The sequence below is a fragment of the Coregonus clupeaformis genome, unplaced genomic scaffold (genome assembly GCF_020615455.1).
Source record: "Coregonus clupeaformis isolate EN_2021a unplaced genomic scaffold, ASM2061545v1 scaf0531, whole genome shotgun sequence".
Lineage (NCBI taxonomy): Eukaryota > Metazoa > Chordata > Actinopteri > Salmoniformes > Salmonidae > Coregonus > Coregonus clupeaformis.
The window spans coordinates 187,501-197,627 of NW_025533986.1; positions in this window are offsets into that span (position 1 = coordinate 187,501).

The following is a 10,127-nucleotide window of genomic DNA, read 5'->3' on the forward strand; positions in this document are numbered from 1 at the left end:
TCCTCTCTCTCTCTCCACTCCCTCCATATCTCTCTCTCTCTCTCTCCTCCATATCCCTCTCTCTCTCTCTCTCCTCTCTCTCTCTCTCTCCCTCCCTCCATATCTCTGCTCTCTCTCTCCCTCCCTCCATATCTCTCTCTCTCTCTCTCTCTCTCTCTCTCTCCCTCCCTATCCCCTCTCTCTCCCTCTCCTCCATATCTCCCTCTCTCTCTCCCTCCCTCCATATCCCTCTCTCTCTCTCTCTCTCTCTCTCTCTCCCTCCCTCCATATCCCTCTCTCTCTCTCTCCCTCCCTCCATATCTCTTCTCTCTCTCCCTCCCTCCATATCTCTTCTCTCTCCTCCCTCCCTCCATATCTCTTCTCTCTCTCCCTCCCTCCATATCCTCTCTCTCTCTCTCCTTCCTCCATATCTCTCTCTCTCTCTCTCTCTCTCTCCTCCATATCCCTCTCTCTCTCCCTCCATATCTCTCCTCTCTCTCTCTCTCTCCCCTCCATATCCTCTCCCTCCCTCCATATCTCTCTATCTCTCTCTCTTCCTCCATATCCTCTCTCCCTCCCTCCATATCTCCCTCTCTCTCTCCCTCCCTCCATATCCCTCTCTCTCTCTCTCCTCCTCCATATCTCTCTCTCTCTCTCTCTCTCTCCTCCATATCCTCTCTCTCCCTCCTCCATATCTCCCTCTCTCTCCCTCCCTCCATATCCCCTCTCTCTCTCTCTCCTTCCCTCCATATCTCTCTCTCTCTCTCTCTCTCTCTCCCTCCATATCCCTCTCTCTCCCTCCCTCCATATCCCTCTCTCTCGCTCTCTCCCTCCCTCCATCCCGCCATCCCTCTCAGATGGTAGACTGAAAGTGCATGTGTGAATGAGTCTCCTGACCTCCGACCCTGACCCTGTGTACCAGGGGTGTATTCATTACGAAAACCGCTTTAGCGTTTAAGAACCAAACGGAAGCAAACGGCGCAAAACAAGGGGTTTCTATTGGGCAAATTCAGTTAGGTCCCTCTCCGTTTTGTACTGTTTGCTTCTGGTTAGGAAACGTTTAGCAACAAAATGAATACCTCCCTGTGGTGTCTGTCAGTCTATCAGAATGTAAGCACATGATAATTCACAATGCCCATTTCTGTGAATATTGTCTGTAATTCTAGGTCTTTCAAGTAGAGACAGTGTTTTAAATTGTTGTATTGGAGACGTAATAAATATATAAATATCGACATATCACAAAGCTTCGGAAGGTTTTAATGAATATAATGTTTTGCTCCCAGATAGGGTTTCCAGTTCTCTGCTTTACCTGAGCTGAGGGCATGACGGAGCACTGGGAGGAGACCACTCTGACTCACAGATCCTCATTTCAGTTGATAGAAACATTTATACGAGATTATAATCATATAACAATGTTTTGCTGTATTTAGTTATATGGTTTAATCCGAAATTACTATATAAATAAAATATAGACGAAAAGCTGTGAGGAGGTTGATAAAATAATGTAAAAGGATGTTCCTGATGCTAGTGATGGAAAACCCAGGCTTCCTAAATCCTTCGGGGGTTTCACCAACCGAAGAGGGGGTTCATTACTGCGAGCTTTGTGTACATTAGTGACATCTGCTGGTCAGGATGAAGATATTAGCACGTTTGTTTATATAGACTTGTATTCCCATTGCATCCATCAAAAGCGTTGTGGCAGAATGGATAGGTGTGAGCGTTGGTCATCTACATGTAGTTAGAATGTGGGGTTCGCATCCTGTTACCCTTCTTGGCTCCATGCTCACTATTCTGTGGTCTTATTTAGGATGCTGAAGACAAATAAATTATTATTTATTATTATAAATAAACAAAATAAAGTTAATTATTTGAACAACGATGGGAAAATGGTGCTGTTTCACAGAAAATTATTTTTCAACCATTGCCAGGATTTGATCTGGTCCTAAATCCCTGACCCGAGCTGCAGTTCAGGTGCTATAGGCTAAAAAAATCAAACTAAATTCATAAATTAGGTGTCCAGGAGAGGTCGGTGTTTTGAAAGCTACTTTGCATCAACGAAAACACCGGCACCGCGTGCAAATTAGTAGGATCACGATTTTGCAACAAACGGTTCCAAAAAAAAAGCATGTGATCAAAAGAAGCTTCGGACGTCATTGATCATGTGGTAAATGTTACTTTGAAACGATCTATCTATGCTTTGAAACGAGTAAAAAAATATATGAACATTTACTAAAGACCATTGCATGATATGCTTATCGAAAGTCATTATTTAAACGTCAGTAATACAATGTAACAGGGGTTGGATCCGACATTATTTTCCAATCATTTAGTTCTGAACAGAACCATTCTTTTTTTCGTTCCATTGCACTGTTCCTACCAGCAGAATAAAGTTCTGAACTCGGTTCGAACCCAAAAAAGTAACGGTTTATATTGTTCCTTTTGAACCTCGGAAATCAATTATTTTGTTTTACATTTAGCTTGACATTAAATGACTTCACCGATGGATAGAGCAGCTTGCTATGGAGCCGGGCAAGCTATGTACATGCGTTGGACAGACAAGTGTAGCGAGGGTGATGAACACGCTGGGCATGAAGCGATGGACATGCGTTATCTGAATTAGGCCCTCGGAAGTACACCTACGGAGGAGCGGCTTCCATGGAGGAACTTTGAATGTCTTTGTACTTCAGAGAGTTAGCTAACGTTGGACCAGAGCTAGCCCTTGATCACGACTCCTCTCCATTACATTACACATGATGCCGCCTAGAGTTTGAGCGCTAGACCAGATTTCGATGGCCACTGGCACGCTGGAGAAGTGTCCTCTTCACGGATGAATCCCGGTTTCAACTGTACCGGGCAGATGGCAGACCTGTGAGCGAGCGGTTTGCTGATGTCAACGTTGAGAACAGAGTGCCCCATGGTGGCAGTGGGGTTATGGTATGGGCAGCCATAAGCTACGGACAACTAACAAAAATGCGTTTTATCGATGACAATATGAATGCACAAAGATACCGTGATGAGATCCTGAGGCCCATTGTCGTGCCATTCATCCGCTGCCATCACCTCATGTTTCAGCATGATAATGCACGGCCCCATGTCTCAAGGATCTGTACACAATTCCTGGAAGCTGAAATGTCCCAGTTCTTCCATGGCCTGCATACTCACCAAACATGTCACCCATTGAGCATGTTTGGGATGCTCTGGATCGACGTGGACGACAGCGTGTTCCAGTTCCCGCTGATATCCAGCAACTTCGCACAGCCATTGAAGAGGAGTGGGACAACATTCCACAGGCCACAATCAACAGCCTGATCAACTCTATGCGAAGGAGATGTGTCGCGCTGCATGAGGCAAATTGTGGTCACACCAGATACTGACTGGTTTTCTATATCTTTGACCAACAGATGCATATCTGTATTTCCAGTCATGTGAAATCCATAGAATAGGGCCTAATTAATTTATTTCAATTGACTGATTTACTTATGAACTGTAACTCAGTAAAATCTTTGAAATTGTTGCATGTTGTGTTTATATTTTAGTTCAGTGTAGGCTCAGTGGCGATTTCTTTGCATATAAATCTTGGTAGGGCTTCAACCAATTATTTTAGATATCACAAAGCTTCGGGAAAGTTTTAATGAATATAATGTTTTGGCTCCCAGATAGTGTTCCAGTTCTCTGCTTTACCTGAGCTGAGGGCATGACGGAGCACTGGGAGGAGACCACTCTGACTCACAGATCCTCATTTCAGTTGATAGAAACATTTATACGAGATTAAAATCATATAACAATGTTTTGCTGTGTTTAGTTATGTGGTTTAATCCTGAAATATACAAATAAAATATAGAAGAAAAAGTGTGAGGAGGTTGATAAAATAATGTAAAAGTATGTTCCTGATGCTAGTGATGGAAAACCCAGGCTTCCTAAATCCTTTGGGGGTTTCACCAACCCAAAAAGTATTTTAGATGCATGCCAGCAAAGCCACAAAACAAAACAATACATTAATTGCACTATAACGGTGACACAAACTGTTAGGGCCTACATAAAGCTGTCCCGACAGCGGAGCTTTCTTTTCAGCACCATGGAGTGAATCCTTACCACCGCTTACACCGCTATCAGTGGAGTCTTGTCTGGCAGCAAAACCGCTTCATTCAGCCATTTACTGCCTTTTGTTTTGTATTTTACCCCTTTTTCGTGGTATCCAATTGGTAGTTACAGTCTTGTCCCATCGCTGCAACCCCAGTACGGACTCGGAGAGGCGAAGGTCGAGAGTCGTACGTCCTCCGAAACACAACCGAGCCAGCACTGCCACACCAATGTGTCGGAGGAAACATCGTGACACCTGGCGACCGAGTCAGCATGTACTGCGCCCGGCCCACCACAGGAGTCGCTAGTGCGCGATGGGACAAGAACATCCCTGCCGGCCAAACCCTCCCCTAACCTGGACCAATTGTGCGCCGCCCCATGGGTCTCCCGGTCACGGCCGGCTACGACAGAGCCTGGACTCGAACCAGGATCTCTAGTGGCCTAGCTAGCACTGCGATGCAGCGCCTTAGACCACTGCACCACTCGGGAGATTTACTGCCTTTAAAAAATCATAGCTGATATGGCTGACTTGCTTAGAACAAATATGGATTCTACTGACTCCTTGTGGATTTGTGTAACTCTAAGAACGTCATTCACCTTCAATAATAAGGAATGCTGACCTGAGTTTTGGGAGGAGGGAGAGAGAGAGGCGAAATGCTTGTGTTCCTAGCTCAACAGTGCAGTAGTGTCTAACAATTCACAACAATACACACACATATAAAAGTAAAATAAATATATAAATATTAGGACGAGCAATGTCGGAGTGGCATTGACTAAAATACAGTATATACATATGAAATGAGTAAAACAGTATGTAAACATTTATTAAAGTGACCAGTGAGTCCATGTCTATGTACATAGGGCAGCAGGGTTGAGTAACCGCGTGGTAGCTGCTAGTGACAGTGACTAAGTTCAGGGCAGGGTACTGGGTGGAGGCTGGCTAGTGATGGCTATTTAACAGTCTGATGGCCTTGAGATAGAAACTGTATTTCACAGGGCGGGGGTTCAGACCCAGGGCCCCGAGCTTACTGATGAGCTTGGAGGGTACTATGGTGTTGAAGGCTGAGCTATAGTCAATGAACAGCATTCTTACATAGGTATTCCTCTTGTCCAGATGGGATAGGGCAGTGTGATGGCGATTGCATCGTCTGTGGATCTAGGGTGTCAGGTAAGGTGGAGGTGATATGATCCTTTTATGTGGTCTAAAAAGGAAGGAAAATACATTCACTAGGATCCACTTTTATAGACAATATACCGCCGCACAGACAGCGCATTCACAAACAAAACAACCCTCACAATATCAACTGGAATTACATGTCTATTACTGAACTTTCTATTTAAAAATATATATTTGAATGGGAAGAGACTGTCACTGGTAACCATGGTTCCAGACCCAACAACATTACATAGTATCCCCTCATGGTTACAGACCCAACAACATTATATAGTATCCCGTCCTCATGGTTACAGACCCAACAGCATTATATAGTATCCCATCCTCATGGTTACAGACCCAACAGCATTATATAGTATCCCGTCCTCATGGTTACAGACCCAACAGCATTATATAGTATCCCGTCCTCATGGTTACAGACCCAACAACATTATATAGTATCCTCTTCATGGTTACAGACCCAATAACATTATATAGTATCCCGTCCTCATGGTTACAGACTCAATAACATTATATAGTATCCCCGTCCTCATGGTTCCAGACCCAACAGCATTATATAGTATCCCGTCCTCATGGTTACAGACCCAACAACATTATATAGTATCCCCCTCCTCATGGTTACAGACCCAACAGCATTATATAGTATCCCATCCTCATGGTTACAGACCCAACAGCATTATATAGTATCCCGTCCTCATGGTTACAGACCCAACAACATTATATAGTATCCCGTCCTCATGGTTACAGACCCAACAACATTATATAGTATCCCGTCCTCATGGTTCCAGACCCAACAACATTATATAGTATCCCCCTCCTCATGGTTACAGACCCAACAACATTATATAGCATCCCCGTCCTCATGGTTACAGACCCAACAACATTATATAGTATCCCCTCCTCATGGTTACAGACCCAACAGCATTATATAGTATCCCATCCTCATGGTTACAGACCCAACAGCATTATATAGTATCCCGTCCCTCATGGTTACAGACCCAACAGCATTATATAGTATCCCGTCCTCATGGTTACAGACCCAACAACATTATATAGTATCCCCTCTTCATGGTTACAGACCCAATAACATTATATAGTATCCGTCCTCATGGTTACAGACCCAATAACATTATATAGTATCCCGTCCTCATGGTTCCAGACCCAACAGCATTATATAGTATCCCGTCCTCATGGTTACAGACCCAACAACATTATATAGTATCCCCTCCTCATGGTTACAGACCCAACAGCATTATATAGTATCCCATCCTCATGGTTACAGACCCAACAGCATTATATAGTATCCCGTCCTCATGGTTACAGACCCAACAACATTATATAGTATCCCGTCCTCATGGTTCCAGACCCAACAACATTATATAGTATCCCCTCCTCATGGTTACAGACCCAATAACATTATATAGTATCCCGTCCTCATGGTTCCAGACCCAACAGCATTATATAGTATCCCGTCCTCATGGTTACAGACCCAACAACATTATATAGTATCCTCCTCATGGTTACAGACCCAACAGCATTATATAGTATCCCCGTCCTCATGGTTACAGACCCAACAGCATTATATAGATACAGTAACAATACAAGAAACAAAGATAAAGAAACAACTAAATAAATACATACATTTACAGTATATACATACATTTACAGTATATACATATATTTACAGTATATACATACATTTATATACATACATTTACAGTATTTATACATACATTTACAGTATTTATACATACATTTACAGTATTTATATACATACATTTACAGTATATACATACATTTATATACATACATTTACAGTATATACATACATTTATATACATACATTTATATACATACATTTACAGTATATACATACATTTATATACATACATTTATATACATACATTTACAGTATATACATACATTTATATACATACATTTACAGTATATACATACATTTATATACATACATTTACAGTATTTATATACATACATTTACAGTATATACATACATTTATATACATACATTTACAGTATATACATACATTTATATACATTTACGTATTTATACATACATTTACAGTATATACATACATTTACAGTATATACTTGTGGATTGCAATATGGTCACCAAGTTACAGAGTAATTGTGAAGCGAGTCCACGCAGGCTTTGAAAAATCAAAATCACTGATAAATGTACAAAAGCTGTGAACTAAACTAATTGTTTCCTTAGCACACGTCAGTGGCTTTTTGCCTCGATTTTTCAAGGCTCTATTGTAGAGTGATTCTATAGATTTGTTTACTGTGAGTTTCGCCTGAGTCCATGTTGTCATGCAGTAGGATATTTGCGAAATGATCATTGTGTGTAAAAACAAAAGTGCAGTATCAAAGGATAAACAGTTTCTTATTAAACTAAAACAGTTGAGACTTGCTTTCAGTGTTCTGCAATGTTTTTTTGTTGTTGTTGTTGTTGCATGTTTATCAAACTTAAGTTGAGTCTAAGATGATTCCAAGATATTTAACATCAGAAACCTGCTTGATTTGCTCTCCTTTAATCACTATGTTGAGTGATTCTAACATTGGCTGTTTTTTGGAGGAAAAATAAAATCAGAGGTCTTCTTAATATTCAAGCATGAGTTATCAAGCCATTCTACAATAGAAACCTTATGTTGTGTCAACACATACATCAGTAACCGCAAGACACGTTTTTCCTGCTGCAGAAACTACAGTGTCATCAGCATACATCTGGAAACTATCTCCTGGACACACCTCGGGAAGATCATTTATGTATAAACTAAAAAGAAGTGTGCCAAGATCCGATCCTTGTGGGGACACCCATTCTGCTTTTCTGAGCTGTTGATAAGTACATTTTGTTAAGTACACTTTGTTCCCTGTCCTTGAAACATGATTCAAACCATCTTAGCGCTTTGTTTTGAAATGTTTTACCTTAAAAAAAAATCGACACCAGGATGCTGTGATTAACTGTATCAAAAGCTTTGCTTAAATTGAGAAAGATAGCGCCAACCACTTTGCCTTTGTCCAATGAACAGCTGTTTCTGTTGAGTGTTTTACGTCTAAAACCAATATGCTGTGAATGCAGGAATTGATTGTCCTCCAAGTAGGCCATGAATTGCTCTGCAACAACTTTCTCCAGTACTTTTGATAGAACTGGGAGAATGCTAATCAGCCTACAGGTACATGCCTGGTCAACTTCACCCTGTTGAAATGGGCAGTGCCCTTTTCCAACCCCTTATTGACAGATTTATCAGGTGGGTGAGAGGCTTGACCAGTATGTCACTGTGTTTCTTAAAAAATACGGTGTCTAAATTAAATCTGTCTTGTGAATAGGTGGGTTCAAATTGATTATTACACTTCTGCATGACCTACTGTACTCCTTATATACAGTAGTAACCACTGATCTCTGAATGATTACAATTCCTGGCAAGGTCCTCAACAGATTGAATAAAGAAATTGTTGAACTCGTGCAATTAGGCTGTTATCAGTAATACTGTAGATTGCCCCCACCCCCACCTTCAACTCACTCACTGTACTCGGTTTCATCAGGTTTGTAGTGTATTTGCTTCCATATCATGGCACTATTTGCTGTAGATAGATATAAAGCACTGAGAAATAGTGTGGTTATGAACCTTTTAGCATCTAAGATAATGTAATAGTTTTCTCAGCCCTAAGTTCCATAACCACACTATTTCTCTGCTTTATATCTATCTATAGCAAATCAACACTATTCCGACTTTTTACAAACATCTTCAAGGCATGATCTCTTTGTTTCATTAATTGCATTATGGAGTCACTTAACCAGGACAGCTTTTCCATGTGTACCTTTCCCACTTTTCAGATACTTATTTGCCCTATAGAGGTCATCATTTCATTATAACATAAATTTTTTTTTTTTTTCATTTCATAGTACATTACACGAATTGGCATTCTTAAATTCTCTCAAAACTGCGGCAAATTTTTCTTTGGGATGTAACACTTCATTCGCTTTTGATTTCCACCAGGATGATGTTTCTTCGATAATTTACTTGCAATTCATGTAATATTGTGATCAGATATTGTGAATATTGTGATCAGATAATCCGGTCACTAGATTGTATGGTTTTGTAATTCAACCCTCTCTGTTTGTGAATATCAGAGCTATCTGAGTCCTGCTGTTTCTGCTTATTCTGGTGAACCATTTGACAGAGATCTAGTTTTGTCATAACTGTTTTAAGCCTCTTTTTGCTAGGTTTGTCCATCCAGTTGATATTGAAGTCACCCAAAAAACAGCCATTCGGACTTGGATTTAAAAGATTTAAGTAGTTGTTCTAATTTGACATAATATTCTACTTCACATGCAGGGGGATTATACATAACTAGAATATACACTTTTTGTAGTGACACATTTACACCTTCCATAGATGGCTCACTTCCCAGATGAACTTCATGGCACTTTATGAAGTCCTTCATGTATTTCAAAACGTCCCCTCTCCCAGTAGCTCTATCTCTTCTAAAACAGTTGTATCCAGGAACATCAATCATATTAGTTTAAATGTTACTATGAAGCCAGGATCCAGTAAGCAATGATCTAATCTCATCACACTTTCGGACCAAACTTCTTATATTCAGATGCCTTCCAAATATGCCTTTTGGTTTTACTCTGGGATCCCAGAAGAAGGGGGGTATACAGAAGATAGCCCTATTTGGTACAAAGAGAAACGACAGTCCATCATTACTTGTAAGACATGAAGGTCAGTCAATATGCAGTAGGGGTGAACGGATGATCTCCGCATGTGTAGTTCCCACCGTGAAGCATGGAGGAGGAGGTGTTATGGTGTGGGGGTGCTTTGCTGGTGACACTGTCTGTGTCATTCTTCAGCGATACGCCAGCCCATCT